Below are 23,489 nucleotides of genomic sequence, written 5' to 3' on the forward strand. Positions count from 1 at the left end.
GGGACTATTTTCTCCTTCAGCAGAGAATACCAGACTAAATTACAGAGCAGGGTACAAAATTACTATCCTCAGCTCCCTTCTTTGCCTGTTTTCTCCAAAATAGATTCTTTCCGTTGGTTGTAATAAATACAAGACAGAACCCACCACTGCTTCGAAATCATGTGGGAAAGCGTATCATCAACTGTGAGCTCTGTTGGAGCTGACCTTCTGGCCAGGGTCCACCAAGCGCTCCTTGAGAAAGGATGGCGTTCCTAGGCACTCCAGCCCCTGCATCAGCATTCTCGTGCAAACATTTAGGAGGGTGAAATTGAGGAGAGCATGACATTTCCCTGGGAATCAGGAGGCGTTTCCATATCTGCACTCTTGCCTTCACTGTTTATTACCCTTTCTGTCTAACACGGATGACACTTGCTCGTGTTCCCGGTGCCTCAGTACCTGGGTAGCTCTGCTTACACCTGCCAACAACCCCACCAGGTAAGCTAGCTGACTGCTCCCTCTACTGGGGACACCCTGGAAGCACCACCTTACTCCGGACTCATCTCCCTTCTCGCTTTGCTCAAACTCCTTTCGCCTCCCTTTGTCTGATATTCGCTCAGCCCATTGGTTTTGGCTCATAAACCAGCTATTTCCTTTCCCCTCTTGAAGGTAACTTATAAAAGAAACTTTCTTTAATCATCTTGCAGGTACGCTCTCTGGGCCTCTGTTTGGGAAAGTCCCCCCTGCCTGCAGAGTGCCCTTCTAAAGGCTGGTATCCTCTGCAGGAAACAGGGAACAATTTAGATGGACCAGGCATGATGGCTTTGCAAATCGCCCTTGTGTAATTTACGCATCTGAAACCATCGTTTCTTCCGGTGAGCACACTATTACACCAAGGCCCATCAGCAGCAGGAGAGGCAGGAAAACTCATAAATATGCTTAAGGAGTGACTCTGGTAACTCATTATTGTTTTAAGACACCTTAATTCCCATTCAGGCTAAATGACCTGGTATACCCACAGCCATCTCAGAGAATGTCAGTTCAATCTAAGAGGGTGCGATGTTTGTCAAAATAGTATTGCACAAACCCTCTAAAGAAAGCCAAAAACAGTTGCAGTGAATTACAAAAATATTATGGAGTCAATGAGGTCTGGCATTTAATCTTCAGCTAATGTTGACACCAAGCAGTACACCCACAAAAGCCAAAGAGAATCCGAGTGGAGAGCGTGGGTTCCCAGCCTTGGCTGCCTTTTGGAATCATCGGGGTATTAAAAAAAAAATCTCCGTGTCCAGGCCATACTCCAAGCCAATTAAATCAGAATCTCTGGGGGTGGGTCCCAGGCATCATTATATTTTAAAGCCCTCCAGGGATTCCAATATGCAGCCAAGTTCGAGATCCACTAGTATAGAACGTCTGGCCCTCGCTCACAACCAGGGCTCAGGCCCTCCTTATACACGCTGTCAGGCGTGTAGGGCGGGAAAGGTGGCACGACATGCCTGGTCATGCCACTCACCCATGCCAGCTTAACTCGCCAGCTGCCCACTCAGCGCCTGAAGCTACCCAAAACGTGGAAACTCAAGGTCGAGGTGATGCTCAGGTGACGATTAAGGTTACTAGACATCAGAGCATTGAAAGCGGGACAGCCAAGGCACAAACAGAATAGAGAGACACAAGTGCACGTTAAGCAGTAATCTGTGATATCTTTACTGGCTCTGCTCCAAAGGGGGGTGTTGGATTTGCCAATTTGATGTACTGCCACCTGATATTCAACTGAAGAAGGAAAAAAGATATGGAGGGTAGGAGGGGGCTTCTGAAGTGCTGGTCATGTTCTGTTTCTTCAACTGGATGCTGGTTACACAGGGGTGCTGTTTCTGAAACATGGCTACTTCTACACTTACGATATGGGCACTTTTATATATGTACATCATGCTTTAGTAAAAAGTTTTATAAGGAGAGAAACCCTACACTGGTCAGTGAAAAAAGGTCATAGACGCTATCAAAAATAGAAAGCCCACCAGCCTGTTTATAGCACTGAGTTTGATAATAGCCCCATATTAGAAACCATTCAAATCATAGGGACCTGGTTGGACAAATGAAGGTTCAGTCATACAACGGGATACTACGTAGCTATTAAATTTTATGGGGTAGAAGACTACGTCATGACATGGAAAAGTGCTCGCAGGCTATTTTAAAGTTAAAAAAAGAAGATGGATTATAAAACATCGTTATACGTGTGTTAGATATTATTATGCATTTTTCTATGCACACTGGTCTTGAGATAAATAAATGTTAGGCATAACTGAGATACAAACAGAAAGAAAGACAGTGTGCAGATAGGACCTGGACTCAAGTCCCAACCCAGCTTATCTACTAATAATTGTTCGCCTTTGGCCAACTTGCTCAACTTTGTGAAAAGAGCTTTATTGAGATATAATTCACATACCATACAATTCACCCATCTGAAGTGTACAAGTTAATGTCTTTTAGTATATTCAAAGAGTTGTACAACTACTACCACAAACTGATTTTAGAACATTTTTATCGCCCCGTAGCCATTTGCAGTCAGTCTCCACTCCTGCCAACCCCCGCAGCCCTTGGCAACCAGTCATCTACCTTCTGTCTCCATACAGTTGCCTATTCTGGACATTTCATCGAAATACAGTCATACGATGTATGTTTTTTGCGCGTCTGGCATCTTTCCATTAGCGTAGTGTTTTCAAGGGTCATCCATGTTATAGCATTTATCAAACTTCATTCCTTTTACTGCTAAATAATATCCCCCTTTATGAATATATCATATTTTGCTTATCCATTCTTCAAATGGTGGACATTTGGGTTGTTTCTACTTTGGGGCTATTATGAATAACGCTGCTGTAAACATTCACATAGAAGTTTATGTGTGGATGCATGTTTTAGTTTCTCTTGGGTATATATCTAGGAGTGGAACTTCTGGGTGTGATATAATACAAAAATATATTTAGTCTTTGCCCACAGTTCCTGGCAGAGCTCCTAAAACCCTTGGAATTTCCTGAGTGATAGGATTTGTGGGGGGGTTTGCTATGCACAACCAGCCCCTTTCAATCACACCTGAGTGTATGCTAATGAGGTGACTTAGGGTGGGACCCGCCCCCTCCTCAGATAGCTATAGGATACGGCCAATCACCAGAAAGACCAAGTGATCAGAGGGTTAGAACTCTCAGCCCCACCCACCAACCCCTCTGGGAAAGGGAGGTGGTGCTGGAGATGGAACTCTATAAAAAACTCTTGAACAGTGAGATTTGGAGAGCTTCCAGGCTGGTGAACACATGGACTTGCTGGGACGGTGGTGTGGCTGGAGAAGGCATGGAAGCTCTATGTTCCCTCCCTTCTCCATACCTTGCCCTGTGTATCTCTTCCATCTGGCTATTCCTGAGTTGTATCCTTTATAATAAAGCCATAAATGTAAGTAAAGTATTTCCCTGAAGTCTGTGAGCCATTCTAGCAAACTATTGAACTTAAGGAGGGGGTCGTGGGAACCTACAATTTACAGCCAGAAGTACGGGTGGCCCAGGACATTGCACTGGCATCGGGGGCAGTCTGGTGGGACTGAACCCTTAAATCTGTGGAATCTGTCACTAACTCCAGGTAGTTAGTTTCAGAATTAAATTGAATTGTTGGACATCCAATTGGTGTCCGGGGAATTGGAGAATTGGTTGACTGGTGTCAGAGTACGATCCAGACTAGGTCATATGGTAACTCTGTGTTTAACATTTACATTTCCTCCAGCAATTTCTCCATATCCTCGCCAACACTTGCTATTGTGTGTCTTTTTTACTATAGCCATCCTAGCAGATGTAAGGTGATACCTCATTGTGGTTTTGATTTGCTTTTCTCTAATAACTAATGATGTTGAGCATCTTTTCATATGTTTATTACCATTTGTATATATTCTATGAAGAAATGTCTAATCAGATCCCTTGCCCATTTTTAAATTGGGTTAACTTTTTATTACTGAATGGTAGTTTTTTATATATTCTGGAATCAAGTCCCTTATCAGACACATAATTTGTAAATATTTTCACCCATTCTGTAGGTTGTCTTTTCACTTTCTTGATGGTGCCCTTTAAAGCCCAAAAGTTTTAGATTTTTATGAAATCCAATTTATCAATTTTTTTCTTTAGTCACTTGTTTTTTGGTGTCATGTTTAAGGAGGCTTTCAGGATCCACATCTTTTAATCTTCTTATTCTTGGAGCCAAGCACAGAGCCTGGCATATAGCAGGCACACAATATTTGCGAACTGGGATGACGTATCTTTATCTGAACCTGGGAATGTATTGAGTCCTGTATCGTTTATCTATTACTGTGTAAAAAATGACCTCAATTTAGCAGTTTAAAACCACAAACATTTTATTTGGCTCACTAGCCAATGGGTCAGTTGGGCAGTCCTTCTGATCTCGACTGGCTCACGTGTCTGTGTTCAGCTTATAGTTTGGCAGCTGGTTGAATGATCTAGAATGGCCTCACTCTCATGTCTGGTGGTTGGTACACTGTCAGATGGGATGCCTTGGTTCTCTTTGTAGCCTGTCACCCAATAGCAGGCTAGCTCACGGTCGTGTTAGAGTTCCAATTCCAAGCCCTAATACCTAAGCGCTTTTCAAGTCTCTGCTTATATCACATTTGTTCATGTCCTATTGACCAAAGCAATTCACACAGCCAGGCCTAGATTTGAGAGATGGAGAAATAGACTCCAGCTTTTAGGAGAAGGGAAGGATTTGTGGCCATTTTTGTAATTTACCATAAGTACCTCGATGCTTCTACACTGTTAGGCTTTTATGGAGGATGTAAAAGAAAAACCTCTCCTTCTTTCAAGTTTACACGCCATTGTGGGCATTCATTCATTCAACAAATGTTTACTGAGCATCTACTACGTGTCAGGCACAGTTCTGGGCTCTTGAGCTATCTTAATAAGCAGAGCAGACTAAGATCCTTCCTCCTTCCCCATGAAATTTACCTTCTAGTGGAAATGGCAAGAGGAAAGATTTCAAATAGAGTCCAAACAAACTGTTGTGGTGGTGAAAATTTCTTTGACCGTACCTACATACAATGAAGATTAAATCCAAGACTTAGCCCCTGCGGGCAGGAGGGAAGATAGAAACACCCTTAAGAACACAGAGCAAAAGGGGAGAAGATTGCAAGAGATCCCAGAAAAGAAAAGCAGGCTCCTACGGAAAATGGAAATTTGTTCTTGTATTTTCAAAGTGAGTTTGTATCAATCGGGGTTCAACCAGAAACATATAAATGATAGACATATATTAAGAGATTTAGGGAATTCCCTAGTGGTCCAGTGTTTAGGACTCTACTTGCATGAAGAGTTACTTTATGCGATTGTGGGGCTGGCTAGGCAAGTCTGAAATCCATAGGGCCTGCCATCAGGAGGAGCAGGCTGGAATTCCCAGGCACGAGCTAAAGCTGCAGTCAGCAGGCAGAATTCCTTCTTCTCCTGGGAAACCCCAGGTCTGCTCTTACGGCCTTTCACCTGACTGAATCAGGGTTACCCAGACTATCTAAAATAATCTCCCTTACTTAAAGTTCACTGATTGTGGACTTTAATCACATCTACAAAACACCTTCACACAGCACCTAGATTAGCATTTAATTGAATAACTGGAGACTGTAGCCTAGCCCAGCTGACACGTAAAACTGAACATCACATGAACTGCCTGCACAATTCTGTCAATTTACTAAAGCCCACTGTACACGTTAAGTGGGTGAATTATATAGTATGTGAAATATATCTTAATAAAGCTGTAAAAAAAAAAGTAGGTTAGTTCTCTGCTTTCGGAGATCTAGTTTCAAAAAATAAATGTGGGCTTAAAACAAAAAGTCTTATTATGAATGTGTTTGACTCAGTCTGGAAGGCAGAACAGAAGCTGTAATCCACGAGGAACGTAGCCTAATTCACCCTGAGCCCGGCACTGTTCTATCCTCTCAGCTAGGAGTTGGAGTAATTTCTCTATGGCTTCCTTACTACCTGCGTGCCATAGACCAATTAATATTTACACTCCCCAGCCAGTTACCAGAGGAGACAGACGCTGGGAGAGCCGGAAGAGCAGAGCCCAGAGGATCCTCGGGGCCCTGGGCTGGTTATGGGATGTAGGATCCAGTGCCACTTAATAAGATTAAGCGTCACCTCCAATTAGCTCTCTGTCCTCTCTGCACTCAAGTGGCTCTAGCCTGTGGGCAGCTGTTAGAGCCCAGCTACAGACAAATAAGAAGGTGGTGCATTAAAAAAAAAAAAGTGTGGTGAGGGCTAGACATGTTCCAGGGGTCTGGAGCAGAGTGAGGACGCCCATGGGAAAGGAAAGATGAAAACACCATGGATGGCACTGGGGCGGGAGGGAGGGCCCACGGCACAACTGGGAACAAACAAAGGGCTAGAGGAGGGAACAGGCTGGACTGACTGGAACAGCGTGTCCTGGAGAGGTGGGTGCAGGGCAGGGAAGCTCTTGAAGAACAGGCGGAGGAATGCGGAACAGATGCAAGCAAACCTGTGGTGCCCAAAGTAGGGGTGCACATCTCAAGGGGTGGCCAAGATGATCCACTGCAGCAGGAGAGGGAAAGACGCTAACTTCGACCAGATTTATTTTTGATCCAAAGAATAAGAAAATAAACTCAACTAGTAGGTAATATATAGATTCATGCCACCACCCTCCCCCTGTCTGGAAGTCAGACAGTCGCAAGACAAGACTCCTCAAATGATTTTGAAGACAGAGTGGGAATTCCTGAATTGAAGGGATGATAAGCCTCGTCATTTACTTTCAGCATTTTGCAACATTTATAAGGCAAAGTGTGTTTACAGATTCTAGTCTCCAGTCATAATGAGACCAGCCCTCATAAAATAAACAGGTGACTTCGAAGAATCCCACAAAGGAAACCCTGCTTGGAAATAATATTAATAAGGCAAGAAAAATCAAACAACCTGAAAATGAGTTCTCCTTCTCACAATGCAACAAATGATGCATTTCTCCACTTTCTAGAACCTTCTTTGTCCACCATGGTTGAAGTCAAAACAATGACCATCTAGTCAGATCTGAAAAGAGGTTGTTCAGAGAACTCAAAATTATCCAGGTACCTATTAAAAATATGGATATAAAGCTGGCCCGAGGTATAGCCCATGACTTAATATACTGGTTAATGAAAGGATATCATTTATAAATAAACAAGTATGAATATAATGGGGGTGCATACTAAGGAAGGTATACGGGCAAAAAAAAAAAAGGGAGTTCATTGCTGCAAGCAATGTGAAGGGCTATTTTCAGACAATATTGTAGAGTATATGGGCTGTTCTAGGTTGGGTTCCTCTAGAAGCAGACCTGGAGATGAGGATTGGATGTGAGTAGTTGAAATGAGAGAGAGACTCACGAAGCACTAGGAGGGAAGTGGGGGTGTGTTAGCAAGCATGTCATCGCTGTGGGCAACTGAGGCAACTGGAAATTGGTGTAGAACCTGCGTTAGACGCATCCCACCCTAGGGGGAAGGAAGACGGAGTAGTTATACACCAGCTTCTGCCATCAATGGTTCAGAGCCGCTCGCGGGGCATTTACTCCCCATTCTGCCTGTGCTTGGGCAAGCCCAAGGAAGCCCTCAGAATGACAGTCACGGGGGCTTGGAGGAGGAAGCCACAAGCATGCACGGGAATGGTGAAGGCCAAGAGATACGGGCGGAGCACCCACAGTGTCTGCTCCCTAGGCTTCTTTACGGTTTGCCTTTTTACAATAAGCAGCGTTTACTCTCTCTGTCTCATCATTCTTTGTTTTTCAACTTTTCACTTGTCGAACTCTGGGTGGGGCAACGAGCCCAGGCGTGCGAGTCCTGAAGGCCTCGGAAATAGCGGCTTACCAAAGGCCAAGAAGCAGCGCACGGTCCTCCCAGCCCATTTTAAAGGAGCTCCCGGGCTGTTGGATTCTACAGAGGAAGGCTGTTTTTGGTAAAACGCTGCCGAGAACTCTAATATGTACCGCTGCAACAGAAAATGCTGAAAGGAAGGGTTAGGGCTGGGTGTTTTCGGGGAGATTCCAGAAGGTTCAGAAAGTTCAATTCAGCTAAGAACTAAGCGAAGACACTCAGTGTAGCCCTAGTTCAGAAGTCCAGCTGAATGAATGCACGTCTGCCCTAGAGGATCAGGGCATTTATGAGTTGCCACGGGCCAGCCCAGAGAGGTCTAGATGGCAAAGGAGACATTCTGAGGGGCTCCAGCAGCAGAGGAGAGGGTGGACTTTGCCCACCAGCTGCCTGCACTAAGGCCATCCTGTCTACCAAGCAGAGCCTTCTACGTGCTGTGCCTGAAGCAGAGATAAGCAAGAGCGACTCGATTCGGCCACCACTTTGGTGCAAGTAGGACTTCAGGCCCCATCTAGAAAGGAGGGGCTGCCATTTGGGAATGAAGTGCTTAAAGCAAGATCCAGAGCAGTGTGGAGAGGCAGCCAGAGCCATCGCTCCTACCCTCAGCTGCAGGGGGGCCCATCCTATGGGCAGGAGGAATAGGCAGCTAAATACAGAAGAGACACGAGGCACCCTCACTGGCTCGTCCTCCGTGACAACAGGTTTTATTGGGAGCAGAGAAGAGACGGCTAAAGTCTATTCCTCCCAGCACTGAAGGAGTCAGAACAGAAAGAGAGGCAGAAAGGGGACTTAGGAGGGAGCCAGAGATACATCGTCATTTCATGATTTGTTTAAGCTGTTCTATCATTACAATGACTACAGGTTATGCCACAGAAGACTCATGTTAAAACACTGCTCTTGTTAGTATATTAACACAGGGGAATTGTGGGGGGCGGGAGGGGTGCATCGAGCTAGTTGATACCTTGGGAACCGAAGGGAAGAGCTACAAGATACCGCAATAGAGACAGTCAGTGGGAAGGAGCAGGAGTGGGCAATGTGAAGGCGAAAAGCTGGGAATGAATGATAGCTCTTGTGTGCAGGATGCCGGCCACGTTTCCGAGGTTATTCACATTGATCCTCACTGCAACCCTAAAGGGAATTAACGGATGAGGAAACGGAGCCAAAGAGAGGTTAGGTGACTAGCTGTGTTAATTCACTGGGTCCTCCAAGAAGCAGACGCCAAGATGGGATTAGAAGTGCAAGAACCATATGGGGACATATGTATATGTATAGCTGATTCACTTTGTTATAAAGCAGAAACTAACACACCATTGTAAAGCAATTATACTCCAATAAAGATGTTTAAAAAAAAAAGTGCAAGAACCGTATGGGGGGAAGTGCCGGGGAAAGGCTCAGAGGAGGGGGCAGGAGAAGGCAGAGCGCGCCTTCAGGTGGCGATGCCAGTCTGGACCCTGTGGAGGAGACATAGAAGGACCTCTAGGAAAGTCTCAGCCAGGCCAACGAGGAGTCCTGCAGCCAAGGTGGCCCGTTGGAGGAGTCCCGCATGTCCCTGGGATGGCCTGCCCTAGTACTCTGACTGCGCTTACTCACTGGCTGGGAGCAGCCCATGGGAAACACAGCCTAGGTGCAAATGCAGCAGTGAATCCGGAGGGGCAGGAGCTGGGCCCTCAGTTATGCTCCTGAAGCAGGAGGTCAGAGTGGCACCCTTTCATGGCTGCCATGATAACCTAAAATCACATGACCACCAAATAGTGGGAGGATTTGAACTGAGATCTTTCTGACTGTAAATCCCCCTTTCTTGGTCACTGCCTTGTATACATATGCATATATCTTGGGCATGAACTAAATGGCATCAGAGGACTGAATGTAACCGAACAGGACCCTATGGGGCCTTCCCAGAACAGAATTCCCCCCATGTTCTCCTCCTACCTTTTGCCTGTAGAAAAACTTTTGTCAAAGAATAAATTTAATCAGAGAAGTGAGAAAATGAAGAAAGTAAGGAAAAAATACAAGCAAGACAAAAAAATAACAGTTTAGCCAGTAAAAAAAGTCAAGGACCTTTAATTCCTCAAGGGCTATAGATAATATTCTGAGTCACGTCCTTTGAGCTGTTTTGCAGATACTGAAACTCACACCGGGTGGAAGAAGTTAACTGTATGCTGCCCACAAGCACACACCAGTTGGAACCAGAAGGTTGATGATGTTGACTCCCGATTACCTCACCACCAACCAATCAGAGGAGTGTCCACAAGCTGATCACATACCTGACAACCCCCCTCCCTCACCCTGTCTTTATAAACATTTCCCTGAAAGCCTTCAGGGAGTTTGGGTCTTTTAAGCACTTGCTACCTGGACTCCTTGTTTGGCACCCTGCAATAAACACTGCACTGTATTCACCACAGCCCAGTGTCAGTAGATAGGCTTTACTGCGCATGGGCAAGTGGACCCACTCTGGTTCAGTAACGTGAAGACAAACTTGAGACATCCCTCACCAACTCCTGCAGCACAAATTTCTAAAATCACAATCTAGCTGGGCAACATACGTTTTTATGAAGAGATCAGAAAGATGAAAGATTTTCAATCCTATTAAAATTGTTTTTTAGATTCTCACCCATTCCTCCCCGTTCTCCACAGGAACACACAGATCCACAAATATTTATTGAGCACTCACCACGTAACAGAGTCTGCATTTGGTACTGGGTACACATACATGGAATTTACAGTATGGTGGGAGAGGCACGCATTAACAAGTAATGAAGAAAAATTATGGATAAGTTTATAAGGGAAAGTTCAAGGTGCCTTGAGAGAAAAAGCAGGTGAGATCTAATGGAAATTGGGGCCTGAGGGGTGGATAAAATGTCTGAAGCAATGAATGCCCCAGGGAGGAATGGCATTGGTGTTAGTAGACGTAGGGTCTAGCCCAAAGCATGTGTTGTTGGCTCCTCTGAGCATGAGAAGAGCTGAAAGCCAGGTCCCCATACTTAACTTCCCTTCAATAAGCCCTGTTTGTATCTTCCAAGGAGCTTACATATCGTTTTTAAGAGTGGGCGTTATTTAGGATTGGCTCAAGATGGCGGAGTAGAAGGACGTGTGCTCACTCCCTTTTGCAAGAGCACTGGAAGCACAACTAACTGCTGAACAGTCATCAAGAGGAAGACACTGGAACTCACCAAAAAAGATACCCCACATCCAAAGACAAAGGAGAAGCCGCAGTGAGACGGTAGGAGGGGCGCAATCACAATAAAATCAAATCCCATAACTGCTGGGTGGGTGACTCACAAACTGGAGAACACTTATACCACAGAAGTCCACCCACTGGAGTGAAGGTTCTGAGCCTCACGTCAGGCTTCCCAACCTGGGGGGCCAGCAACAGCAGGAAGAATTCCTAGAGAATCAGACTTTGAAGGCTAGCGGGATTTGATTGCAGGACTTCGACAGGACTGGGGGAAACAGAGACTCCACTCTTGGAGGGCACACACAAAGTAGTGTGCACACTGGGACCCAGGGGAAGGAGCAGTGACCCCATTGGAGACTGAACCAGACCTACCTGCTAGTGTTGGAGGGTCTCCTGCAGAGGCAAGGGGTGGTTGTGGGTCACTGTGGGGACAAGGAGACTGGCAGCAGAAGTTCTGGGAAGTACTCCTTGGCGTGAGCTCTCCCAGCGTCTGCCATTAGCCCCACCAAAGAGCCAGGCGGGCTCCAGTGCTGGGTCGCCTCAGGGAAAACAACCAACAGGGAGGGAACCCAGCCCCACCCATCAGCAGACAAGAGGATTAAAGTTTTACTGAGCTCTGCCCACCAGAGCAGCCCCCAGCTCTACCCACCACCAGTCCCTCCCATCAGGAAGCTGGCACAAGCCTCTTAGATAGCTTCATCCACCAGAGGGCAGACAGCAGAAGAAAGAAGAACTACAGTTCTGCAGCCTGTGGAAGGAAAACCACATTCACAGAAAGATAGACAAGATGAAAAGGCAGAGGACTTTGTACCAGATGAAGGAACAAGATAAAACCCCAGAAAAACAACTAAATGAAGTGGAGATAGGCAACCTTCCAGAAAAAGAATTCAGAGTAACGATAGTAAAGATGATCCAGGACCTCAGAAAAACAATGGAGGCAAAGATCAAGAAGATGCCAGAACTGTTTAACAAAGACCTGGAAGAATGAAAGAACAAACACCTAGAAGAATTAAAGAACAAACAAACAGATGAACAATACAATAACTGAAATAAAAATACAAAAGAAGGAATCAACAGCAGAATAACTGAGGCAGAAGAACGGATAAATGCCCTGGAAGACAGAATGGTGGAATTCACTGCCACAGAACAGGATAAAGAAAAAAGAATGAAAAGAAATGAAGACAGCCTAAGAGACCTCTGGGACAATACTAAATTCAACAACATTTGCATTATAGGGGTCCCAGAAGGAGAAGAGAGAGAGAAAGGACCTCAGACAATATTTGAAGAGATTATAGTCGAAAACTTCCCTAACATGGGAAAGAATACAGCCACCCAACTCCAAGAAGCGCAGAGAGTCCCATACAGAATAAACCCAAGGAGAAACATGCCGAGACACACGGTAATCAAATTGGCAAAAATTAAACACAAAGAAAAATTACTGAAAGCAACAAGGGAAAAACAACAAATAACATACAAGGGAACTCCAATAAGGTTAACAGCCGATTTTTCAGCAGAAACTCTACAAGCCAGAAGGGAGTGGCACCATGTGACAAAGTGAGAGAGTGGCATGGACATATATACACTACCAACCGTAAAATAGACAGCTAGTGGGAAGCAGCAGCATAGCACAGGGAGATCAGCCCGGTGCTTTGTGACCACCTAGAGGGGTGGGATAGGGAGAGTGGGAGGGAGGGAGACGCAAGAGGGAAGAGATATGGGAACATATGTATATGTATGACTGATTCACTTTGTTATAAAGCAGAAACTAACACACCATTGTAAAGCAATTATACCCCAATAAAGATGTTAAAAAAAAAATAAGGCAGTTACTTTTCAGACCAAAAAAAAAAATCAAACATGGTTAATCTTTTGGTAAATAAACAAAATAAAGTGATGAAAGGGAAGAACCTACAACCAAGACTACTCTACCCGGCAAGGATCTCATTCAGATTCAACGGAGAAATCAAAAGCTTTACAGACAAGCAAAAGCTAAGAAAATTCAGCACCACCAAACCAGCTCTACAACAAATGCTAAAGGAACTTCTCTAAATGAGAAACACAAGAGAGAAAAGGACCTACAAAAACAAACCCATAACAATTAAGAAAATGGTAACAGGAACATACATATTGATAATTACCTTAAACACGAATGGATTAAATGCTCCAACAAAAAGACACAGCCTCGCTGAATGGATACAAAAACAAGACCCGTACATATGCTGTCTACAAGAGACCCACTTCAGACCTAGGGACACATACAGACCAAAAATGAGAGGATGGAAAAAGATATTCGATGCAAATGGAAATCAAAAGAAATCTGGAGTAGCAATACTCATATCAGATAAAATAGACTTTAAAATAAAGAATGTTACAAGAGACAATAAAGGACACTACATAATGATTGAGGGATCAATCCAAGAAGATACAACAATTATATATACATCCAACAGAGGAGGACCTCAATACATAAGGCAACTGCTAACAGCTATAAAAGAGGAAATCGACAGTAACACAATAATAGTGGGAGACTTTAACACCTCACTTACACCAATGGACAGATCATCCAAAATGAAAATAAATAAGGAAACAGAAGCTTTAAATGACACAACAGACCAGATAGATTTAATTGATATTTATAGGCTATTCCATCCAAAAACTGCAGATTACACTTTCTTCTCAAGTGTGCATGGAACATTCTCCAGGATAGATCACATTTTGGGTCACAAATCAAGTCTCGGTAAATTTAAGAAAATTGAAATTATATCAAGCATCTCTTCCAACCACAACGCTGTGAGATTGGAAATCAATTATAGGGAAAATAATATAAAAAACACGAACACATGGAGGCTAAACAATATGTTACTAAATAACCAAGAGATCACTGAAGAAATCAAAGAGGAAATCAGAAAATACCTAGAGACAAATGACAACGAAAACACGATAATCCAAAACCTATGGGATGCAGCAAAAGCAGTTCTAAGAGGGAAGTTTCTAGCAATACAAGCCTACCTCAAGAAACAAGAAAAATCTCAAATAAACAATCTAACCTTACACCTAAAGGAACTAGAGAAAGAAGAACAAACAAAACCCAAAGTTAGCAGAAGGAAAGAAATCATAAAGATCAGAGCAGAAATAAATGCAACAGAAACAAAGAAAACAATAGCAAAGATCAATAAAACTAAAAGCTGGTTCTTTGAGAAGATAAACAACATTGATAAACCTTTAGCCAGACTCAAGAAGAAAAAGAGAGGACTCAAATCAATAAAATTAGAAATGAAAAAGGAGAAGTTACAACAGACACTGCAGAAATACAAAGCATCCTAAGAGACTACTACAAGCAACTCTATGCCAATAAAATGGACAACCTGGAGGAAATGGACAAATTCTTAGAAAGGTATAACAACCTTCCAAGACTGAACCAGGAAGAAATAGAAAATATGAACAGACCAATCACAAGTAAGGAAATTGAAACTGTGATTAAAAATCTGCCAACAAACAAAAAGTCCAGGACCAGATGGCTTCACAGGTGAATTCTACCAAACATTTAGAGAGGAGCTAACACCCATCCTTCTCAAACTCTTCCAAAAAACTGCAGAGGAAGGAACACTCCCAAACTCATTCTATGAGGCCACCATCAGCCTGATACCAAAACCCAACAAAGATACCACACAAAAAAGAAAATTACAGACCAATATCACTCATGAACATAGACGCAAAAATCCTCAACAAAATACTAGCAAACAGAATCCAACAACACATTAAAAGGATCATACACCACGATCAAGTGGGATTTATCCCAGGGATTCAAGGATTCTTCAATATACGCAAATCAATCAATGTGATACACCATATTAACAAACTGAAGGATAAAAACCATATGATCATGTCAATAGATGCAGAAAAAGCTTCTGACAAAATTCAGCACCCATTTGTGATAAAAACTCTCCAGAAAGTGGGCATAAGGGAAACTACCTCAACATAATAAAGGCCATATACGACAAACCCACAGCAAACATCATTCTCAATGGTGAAAAACTGAGAGCATTTCCTCTAAGATCAGGAACAAGACAAGGATGTCCACTCTCGCCACTATTATTCAACATAGTTTTGGTAGTCCTACCCACAGCAATCAGAGAAGAAAAAGAAATAAAAGGAATACAAATTGGAAAAGAAGAACTAAAACTGTCACTGTTTGCAGATGACATGATACTGTACATAGAGAATCCTAAAGATGCTACCAGAAAACTACTAGAGGTAATCAATGAATTTGGTAAAGTTGCAGGATACAAAATTAATGCACAGAAATCTCTTGCATTCCTATACACTAACAACGAAAGATCAGAAAGAGCAATTAAGGAAACAATCCCATTCACCATTGCAAGAAAAAGAATAAAATACCTAGGAATAAACCTACCTAGGGGGACAAAAGACCTGTAAGCAGAAGAGTATAAGACACTGATGAAAGAAATCAAAAATGACACAGATGGAGAGATATACCATGTTCTTGGATCAGAAGAATCAATCTTGTGAAAATGACTCTACTACCCAAAGCAATCTACAGATTCAATGCAATCCCTATCAAATTACCAACGGCATTTTTTACAGAACTAGGACAAAAAATCTTAAAATTTGCATGGAGACACAAAAGACCCCGAATAGCCAAAGCAGTCTTCAGGGAAAAAAATGGAGCTGGAGGAATCAGACTCCCTGACTTCAGACTATAATACAAAGCTATAGTAATCAAGACAGTATGGAACTGGCACAAAAACAGAAATATAGGTCAATGGAACAGGATAGAAAGCCCAGGGATAAACCCACGCACATATGGTCACCTTATCTTTGATAAAGGAGACAAGAGTATACAATGGAGAAAAGGCAGCCTCTTCAAAAAGTGGTGCTGGGAAAACTGGACAGGTACATGTAAAAGTATGAGATTAGAACACTCCCTAACACCATACACAAAAATAAGCTAAAAATGGATTAAAGACCTAAATGTAAGGCGAGAAACTATCAAACTCTTAGAGGAAAACATAGGTAGGACACTCTATGACATAAATCACAGCAAGATCCTTTTGACCCACTTCCTAGAGAGATGGAAATAAAAGCAAAAATAAACAAATGGGACCTAATGAAACTTAAAAGCTTTTGCACAGCAAAGGAAACCATAAACAAGACCAAAAGACAACCCTCAGAATGGGAGAAAATATTTGCAAATGAAGCAACTGACAAAGGATTAATCTCCAAAATTTACAAGCAGCTCATGCAGCTCAATAACAAAAAAACAAACACCCAATCCAAAAATGGGCAGAAGACCTAAACAGACATATCTCCAAAGAAGATATACAGATTGCCAACAAACACATGAAAGGATGCTCAACATCATTAATCATTAGAGAAATGCAAATCAAAACTACAATGAGATATCATCTCACACCACTCAGAATGGCCATCATCAAAAAATCTAGAAACAATAAATGCTGGAGAGGGTGTGGAGAAAAGGGAACACTCTTGCACTGCTGGTGGGAATGCGAATTACTACAGCCACTATGGAGAACAGTATGGAGGTTCCTTAAAAAACTACAAATAGAACTACCATATGACCCAGCAATCCCACTACTGGGCATATACCCTGAGAAAACCATAATTCAAAAAGAGTCATGTACCAAAATGTTCATTGCAACTCCATTTACAATAGCCTGGAGATGGAAACAACCTAAGTGTCCATCATCGGATGAATGGATAAAGAAGATGTGGCAAATATATACAATGGAATATTACTCAGCCATAAAAAGAAACGAAATTGAGCTATTTGTAATGAGGTGGATGGACCTAGAGTCTGTCATACAGAGTGAAGTAAGTCAGAAAGAGAAAGACAAATACCGTATGCTAACACATATATATGGAATTTAAGGGGAAAAAATGTCATGAAGAACCTAGGTGTTAAGACAGGAATAAAGACACAGACCTACTAGAGAATGGACTTGAGGAAATGGGGAGGGGGAAGGGTAAGCGGTGACAAAGCGAGAGAGTGGCCTGGACATATATACACCACCAAACATAAAATAGATAGCTAGTGGGAAGCAGCAGCATAGCACAGGGAGATCAGCTTGGTGCTTTGTGACCACCTGGAGGGGTGGGATAGGGAGGGTGGGAGGGAGGGAGACGCAAGACGGAAGAGATGTGGGAACATATGTATATGTATAACTGAGTCACTTTGTTATAAAGCAGAAACTAACACACCACTGTAAAGCAATTATACTCCAACAAAGATGTAAAAAAAACCCAAAAACAAAAATAAACAAATGGGACCTAATGAAACTTAAAAGCTTTTGCAAAGCAAAGGAAACTACAAACAAGACAAAAAGACAACCCTCAGAATGGGAGAAAATATTTGCAAACGAACCAACGGACAAGGATTAATCTCCAAAATATATAAACAGCTCATGCAGCTCAATATCAAAAAAACAAACAGCCCAATCCAAAAATGGGCAGAAGACCTAAACAGACATTTCTCCAAAGAAGATATACAGATTGCCAACAAACACATGAAAAGATGCTCAACATCACTAATTATTAGAGAAGTGCAAATCAAAACTATAATGAGGTATCACCTCACACCAGTTAGAACGGGCGTCATCAGAAAATCTACAAACAACAAATGCTGGAGAGGATGTGGAGAACAGGGAACCCTTTTGCACTGTTGGTGGGAATGTACATTGATACAGCCACTATGGAGAACAGTATGGACGTTCCTTAAAAAACTGAAAATAGAATTACCATATGACCCAGCAATCCCACTACTGGGCATATACCCAGAGAAAACCATAATTCAAAAAGACACATGCATCCCAATGTTCATTGCAGCACTATTTACAATAGCCAGGAATAGCTAGGTTCTATGTGGAACCTAGAAAAATGGTACAGATGAACCGGTATGCAGGGCAGAAATAGAGACACAGGTGGAGAGAACAAACGTATGGCCTCCAACGGGGGAAATTGGCGGGGGTGGGGGTGCGGGGGTGGGATGAACAGGGAGATTGGGATTGACATGTATACACTAATTGTATAAAATCGATAACTAATAAGAACCTGCTGTATACAAATAAAATAAAATTCAAAAAAATAAAATAAAAAAGAAAATTTAAAAAAAGAGGGTGTTAATTGACTGCTATGTTTATAGCATTTGAAAAATACTTTGCAGTCGATTTGAAAACATAAATAAAATAAACACACCACATGATGCTAAACTTATTTTTTCCCCTGGGAATAAAGCAGAGTTAAGCTTCCTACCAGCTGGCTGTTCAGCTATCACAGTGTAATGATTAAAACCCACGTATTCCGTGTTGCCAGTTGGTAAGATGGCGGGGGTGCTCTCAGATTATATTGTTTAAAGGCTGTAAAGCTCCCCTATCTCCTGGTTACAAAATTGTTTGCCTTTTGGTTGAATGACTGAGTTTGAGGCTCACTTGTTATACTGCTTATTCAGGTTTGAAATCATTAAGCAAAATGACAGCTCTTGGTTTCGGAGACCATCCCCTAAAAACAACATGGCTCTCGCTGCTGAATTCTCATCAGTTTCTCACTCCCATTAAAAATAATTCTTTCCCCATGTGGAAGCCTACGACACCAAGCTTTTCTTCGACAGCCTCAAAACACTTACCAATCATCACCTCGTTCATCCTCACCTCTTCCCTATCAAAGAGCCAAGTGTCATTACATCACGCTAGGCCAAAACCAGAAAGAGTGCGGTTCAGTGGGCGATTATAGGGCTTACAGGAGCAACAGGGCACTCGTTTCCCACTGAGGTATCAAGGTTGAATCAGAGGACAGTAGAGTATGAAAGCTAGAATTTCCCATAAAGATGGAGAGGCAGAGTTTAAGGGCCAGTGCTCTACTTGAATGGCAGGTCAAATTTTTCACTCCCTTGGGCAAGGCTCTGAACCCCTTTGGTCCCGGTGTCCCCATCCATAAAATGAAACTAATGAAAGTATCTGCTTCCTTGTGTGGATGTAAGGACTAAATGAGACGGCGCACACGCAGCACTTAGCACAGCGCTCAATAAATGGGAGTTTGTTATTAGGCTCAAGATCAATTCTCCAGGGATATTAGAGATGACACTGAAGGCAGAGGGGTGGCCCAAGGTGCCAGAGTCAGGTCGAAGTAGGGGAGAGATCGGAACCTTATTGTCTCCGTGACAAATTAGTGAAAGGAGCTTAGCGATGATATCCATGACGTCCAAAAATGTCTTTTTTTTTTAATTTTTGGCCACACTGTGCAGCATGTGGGATCTTAGTTCCCCGACCAGGGATCGAACCCGTGTCCCCTGCAGAGGAAGCTCAGAGTCTTAACCACTGGACCCTGCCGGCTGCTCGCACCGGTGGATTCCGCGCCCTGGAGGGGGCGGGAGGCGGCGCAGTCCGAGGCTGCTGAGCCTCGGGTGCGTCCCTTCCAGGCTGGTGGCCAAGCTGCATGACGCCCTGGACTCCTGCACCGAGTGACAGCGGCAGCTGGAGCGGAGCCTGCGAGGCTCCCGGCGGCTGCTGAGTGCCTGGGAACCAGCCGAGGCCCCGGCTCCGGAGCCCAGCCCAGGGCCAGAAACGAACGAAGAGGCCCCATCTGCAGCAAGCACACCCAGCCCGCAGGACCTCAAGGAGCCGGAGCTTCTGACCCAGGCACTGCAGAAGGCTGTACGGGTGCGAAAAGGCATCTCAAAGGCTGGAGAAGGCGACAAGGGCAAGGCCCCCAGCCTGAAGTCTGCGTCCACGGCCGCTTCCCTTGCCACCAGAGCCTCTGCCACCTCAGCGCCTCACGCAGGGCTGACAGCCGTCCATCAGAGACAAGAGCCCCCAGGGGCATCCACCAAACCAGGGGGCCTGCCAAGGACCTCCCTGAGAGCAGGCTTCCGTCAGTGGGGCATCAGGCCTGTATGGGGAAGGGGCCGGAGCCACCAAGCCTGAACCAGGCCGCAGGGACCAACACATAGTCCCGTTGGCTGTGCCTCAGGCCCCAGAAGCTCTTACACTCGAGGATAAGGGGTGCGTTTCCCAGACCCTCACTGGAGGAACTACTGTCTCTACCTGATCAGATCCTGGCAGCAGCAGGAGTGACAGGGAGGGCAGGGCATTGAGCTGGATGTGGGCCAGGGGGGCCCCAGGATGCCACCCCATGAGGCCCAAGCCCGGAAGCCGGCAGAGTGGAACAGCTGGCTGTGAAGGTGCCACGTTTGATGCACTGGGGCCTGTCCTGTGCCCTATCCACTTATCCACCCAGCCCCGGGGCTCCACATGAGCTCTCGAAGGCCTGGGCTCCGCTTTCTCTCCTCCCTGCCAGGTGGGACCTGAACTGGGCTGGCGCCTGGGGTCACCCTGGAAGCCCTGCCTGAGGGGTGGGTGAGCCTCATCCCTCACTGGGCTCTGAGTAGGGAGTGGGGCCTGGAGCCCCCCGAGTGACACAGAGCTGTCCTGGGCACCGGCTTCTCCGACAGGATGCAGCTGCCCGAGGCCTTCAGGAAAGCGGCTTCCCGGAAGCCTCGAGGCTGGGGGAGAGGGACGAGGAGGGGGAGGTGAGACCAGGGGAGCGTGGAGAGCCGGGAGGCCGAGGCTTCCCGATGGTAAGACTTCTCCCACGGGTCCCTTGGCTTTCTCTGCTGGGTGGCAACACACTCTCCGCGTTAGGAGTCAGCCTCCCTAAGACGGCTGTGGTCACCTCACTCAGCCAGCGGCCTCGGAGGCCCCCAGCTCAGCCTGTCTCAAGCTGTGAGACCTTGAACAAGGCACTCCGTGTCTCCAAGTCCCCATCTGTCTTCCTTGTGGAGACGACAATAATAGTAGCAGCTCCTAGAGGTGCTGTAGGGCTTAAACAAGGTAGTGCCTTTCGGGTGCTTGTGCTGGGCCTGGTACAGAGCCAGCACCCAGAGCTCTCACCAGACATCTTGGCTACCAGTCACTGCTGGCTCCTCTCCCCTTTTTCCCTTGAATTCTCTCCTAGCATTTCCCAGAGTGGGTCAGCTCTGTCACCCTTTTCACGGACAGTGTCCCCTCAGTTCCCCAGGACCCCCAAAGGCCCCTCCTGACATTCAGCAGAGCCGGACAGCGCAGGCTGGGGCCGCTACCCTGGCCCTTGCCTACTTCTCGTGGCCCAGCCCAGCTGGCTGGGGTCACCACGTTGCTCTCTGGTTTGCGGGCTGCGCACGCGTGCATCCCGGCCTGTGGGCCCAGCTCAGCTCTGCACAGACCAGTGATTCTGTGGATGCTGCTACCACCGCCAAAACCCAGTTCCTGCAGAAAATGCAGACAACTTCAAGTTGGCCCGGCTCTAGGCTCAGCGCCGCGGAGGTGGAGGCAGAGTTGCGGCACCTACAGGAGGCCTGCTTGCTGCTAAGACTTCGAATGCGGAAGAGCACACGGCAGAGCCCAAGGACTGGATACAGGAGTAGCGCTGCCTGCTCACCCGGGAGGGCCTGCAGGCCATCGCGGGGCAGCGTCTCCGCAGGCTGCGGGAGCCGTGCACAGTACCCAGGAGCTGCAGACCCCGGCGGCCCTCGGGCTGCGGGGGGGCCATGCGGCACCAGCAGATCCACCTGGAAAAGGTCCTGATGGCCGAACTCCTCCCCCTGGTGAGCAAGCAGGAGCCGCTGGGGCCACCCTGGCTCGTGCTGTGCCGGGCTGAACACAGCCTGCTCTGTGAGGGAGGCCAGCACTTCCTCACCCTCCTACGAGAAGATAAGCCTGCTGACTGAGCCCTTCCCGTGGCCAGGCCCACCCCCAGTCCCCCAGGACCATGCAGCAAAGGCAGGCTGCCTCAGCCCCCTAGCCTGCCTGTTAGGGAGAGCTGCGCTTCCCTAGGAGGCATTAAATGAATGGGCATTGAGGGGATTTTCACTGGAGCAGTGAGCCGGGGGCCCAGAGATGCCTGTACCCCCGTAGGAAACCAGGTTTCCAAGGGGCGGGGACTGCCTCCTGGCTCTTCCTGAGGAACTCAGGGCCTTTCTCATGGCTGCTAAACCGGCTGCTCAGGGCTCAGCTTGCCTCGGCCTTCCACAGGCTCAGGAGACCTGAGGCTGGTGGGGCCTTTTCTTAGCTACCTCTGATTTCTCTTGCTGAAAAGCCACTTCTGTGACATTAAAACTACTTTAGAAAGTATATATATTTAAATCATTTTTTAAAAAAAACCATTGGACCACCAGGGGAGTCCAAAAAATTTTTTTAAATTTTTTTAACAATGTCTTTTTTAAAATAAATTTTACCATTTCTTTTTTAAAAATTTTTAAAAATATTTATTTATTTTTGGCTGCATTGGGTCTTTGTTGCTGCGCGCGGGCTTTCTCTAGTTGCGGCGTGCGGGGGCTACTCTACGTTGTGGTGCACAGGCTTCTCATCGCGGTGGCTTCTCTTGTGGAGCACGGGCTCTAGGCACGCGGGCTTCAGTAACTGTAGCGTGTGGGCTCAGTAGTTGTGGTGCATGGGCTTAGCTGCTCCGTGGCATGTGGGATCTTCCCGGACCAGGGCTCGAACCTGTGTGCCCTGCCCTGGCAGGCGGATTCTTAACCCTCGTGCCACCAGGGAAGCCCAACAATATCTTTTTAATTCAACACTCTTGACAGACTGGAGCAGACCCATCCCCTCCCCCTCCTCACCCTCTATAATGGCCTGAGACTCAGAAGACCTTGCACAAGTCATATCATCTTCTTAGGCCTCCATTCCTCCTTTTGAAAGTGAGGGGTTGGCCTGACTCAAACTGACTCAATCAGTAAGGGAATATCACCGTCCATTACATATTAAAGACTGTTATAAGATGTTCAAATCCAAATTTGTTGATTTTTTAAAATAATGATAAAGTGAGCTGGTTGCACGGACTCAGAGCTGAATGGTGCCTCCAGGATCATAAGTACCGAGGCAGGGAGCTTTCTCTGGAACAGTCCTATGGGACATCTGAGCGCTCTGCCTGCTTCTCCAGCTGTGTAGCCTCCAAGACTGGCTCTCTGGCCCTCCCCAAGACTCCAAAAGCTATTTAAAATTTTGAATAAACTCCTTAAACTAACTAGAGGAGATTCTGATGTTGGCAACTAAGAACTCTGATGGATTCAGAATAGGATACGTTTAAAATTAACCCAATAATGTTGCCACAAGTCCCAAAATGTTCAGAATCAATGTCTCAGAATATTTTTTTCAAAGTAAAAGTAACTCTTTCAAATCGTAGCAAAGTAAGAATGCTTTTCATTCTACCACACGTGCATTTACCTCCAAGAATGCCGACAATCTCCAAACTGAAGGACAGCCATAGGCGAACAATCTGTTGAAAAAGAGTCCTACTTTGCAGTGAGATTTTGCAAATACATTTCTTCTACAGTATGTGTAGGAGCCTCATTAGAAGATGCTAGCACTGACCTATAAGATGAACCTCAAAGTCAGACCTTTTCCTTTACTAGCACCACCATCTCTTACCGTGAACTTCATA

At 45.4% G+C, this 23,489-nt stretch overlaps 1 pseudogene; it reads left to right on the forward strand.

Annotated features, from left to right (window-relative positions):
• Positions 1–1,478: 1,478 nt before the first annotated feature.
• On the forward strand, positions 1,479–21,771 carry LOC137216723 (tubulin epsilon and delta complex protein 2-like; annotated as a pseudogene).
• Positions 21,772–23,489: the final 1,718 nt, after the last annotated feature.

Source organism: Pseudorca crassidens, chromosome X (genome assembly GCF_039906515.1).
Source record: "Pseudorca crassidens isolate mPseCra1 chromosome X, mPseCra1.hap1, whole genome shotgun sequence".
NCBI classification, from domain to species: domain Eukaryota; kingdom Metazoa; phylum Chordata; class Mammalia; order Artiodactyla; family Delphinidae; genus Pseudorca; species Pseudorca crassidens.